Source organism: Rhincodon typus, chromosome 26 (assembly GCF_021869965.1).
Source record: "Rhincodon typus isolate 14 chromosome 26, sRhiTyp1.1, whole genome shotgun sequence".
In the NCBI taxonomy this organism is placed as follows: Eukaryota; Metazoa; Chordata; class Chondrichthyes; order Orectolobiformes; family Rhincodontidae; genus Rhincodon; species Rhincodon typus.
In genome coordinates, this window is record NC_063357.1 from 2241458 (window position 1) to 2243607 (window position 2150).

A 2150-nucleotide genomic window follows, 5' to 3' on the forward strand; every position below is an offset into this window, starting at 1 on the left:
TGGCCTACATGTGACTCCAGAACCACGGCAATGTGGTTGACTCTGAACTGCCCTCTGGGCAGTTTGCCCATGGGGATAAAGTATTGGTGCTGTTACCAGTGGTAGGAAATCCCTTCAAAGCAAGGTGTAATGGTCCCTATCAGATTGAAAAGAAGTTGAGTCAAGTGAATTATCTGGTAAAGATGCCAGATCGGAAAAAAATTTATTGGGTATGTCATATGAACATCCTGAAACCTTACTATGAGAGGGAAAGGGAACCTGAGAAACAGGTATTAGTTACTGCCACTCAGAGTGACCAATAAAATCTAGATATTTCGGATTTTTATGTGCCTCATACATCAATTAAATAATGAGGAAGTCCTGAATGTATGAGATAGGGTAGTAAGCTATTTGTCTCAGGAACAGAGAATTGAATTAAAAGGCTTGTTGCAGCACAATGAGGATGTATGTAGAAATAGAATGGGGAGAACTAATACCAGAGTACATGAGGTTGATGTAGGGAATGCTGTTCCAATAAAATAACACCCCTACAGGCTTAATCCTCTCAAGACAGCTCAGGTACAGAAGGAATTAGAAGCGATGCTCCAAGAAGACATCATCAAGCCAAGTCAAAGCAAGTGGAATTTACTGATTGCATTGGTTCTCAAACCTGATGGTATTCAATGATTCTGCGTGGATCATTGGAAGGTCAACGCCATGACTAAATCATACTCATACCCAACTGTGAGGCTGGAAGACAGTGTGGAAAATGTTGGACAAGCCATTTCATCACAAAGTTAGACTTACTTCGTGGTTACTGACAAGTACCTTTGTTGGAGAGAGCGAAAGAAGTTTCTGTGTTTGTATCCCCAAATGGACTGTATCAATTTAAAGTAACGCCCTTTGGAATGAAGAAATCTCCAGCCACTTTTCAAAGACTTATGAACAGAGTTGTGGCAGGATTGACTAATTGTGCCATCTATATAGGTGAATTAGTGACCTTTAGCCATTCGTGGAAAGATCACATGGTGCATTTGGCAGACCTCTTTGAAAGACCAGGGAAGGCAAAACTGCTCATAAACTTAGCAAAAACTGAATTCATGAAGGCAGAAGTAACGTTCTTATGGCACAACATCGGACATGGATGGATGACACCAAGGAATGTGAAGACGAAGGCCAATGAGGAATATCCAAGACTATCCTCGAAGAAGGAAGTGCTACGCTTTTGGGACTGAGCGGATTCTACAGGAAATTTCCACCAAACTTTAGTAGCATGGTGGTACCGCTGAGGAATTTGTTAAAGAAGAACATGAAATTTCAGTGGACAGAACAATGCCAGGAGGCATTTGAGAATTTAAAAGCCGTGTTAGCTACTACACCAGTTTTAGCCACACCAAATTTCTTGAAAGCCTTTAAAGTCACCATCGACACAAACAATGTAAGGGTTGGAGCTGTGTTGTTACAGGAGGATGATTGTGGAATTGAAAGGCCAATCGGTTATTTTTCAAAGAAACTCAATATCCACCAGAGAAAATACTTAACCGTTTAAAAAGAGTTATTGAGTTTGGTGCTGGCATTACAACATTTTAATGTTTACATTGCAAACAATGTCTTGGAGATAGTCATGTACACTGACCACAACACTTTGACATTTTTGGTGAGATTTAAGGACCAGAACAGTAGCCTATTTTGTTTAGCCTTATGTTACAAGCATTTAATTTGCATATTGTACAAGTTATGGGTCATGAAAATGTTATTGTGGAAGCGTTATCGTGGGTTTAAAAGAAAAATGTCTATATAAGATAGAAATGTTAGTGTTCAATGTTACATATGTATATAGAATTAGTATGAAAAGCGTAACACAAGATTAATGACCTATGGATGGAGTAATAGTGGTGTTAAGGTTTAGAAAAAAAGAGACGAAAAATGAAACCATTTTTCATTATGATGGTTCATTTTTTTCCTAAGGGGGAGGTGTTGCAAAGTTGAGTACGCTCTTGATGGATTAGAAGGCAGGATGTTAGAATTTTTGATGTTTGTAATTTGATAAGGGGGAAGAGTGCGTGGTCCTTTAAAAATAGATGTGTTTTTTTTCCTAGGCTTGGAGATTTTAAAAGTCTGCAGGCAGCACAGCTGCACAGAGAGTTCCTGAATGGAAACATTTGTATTGA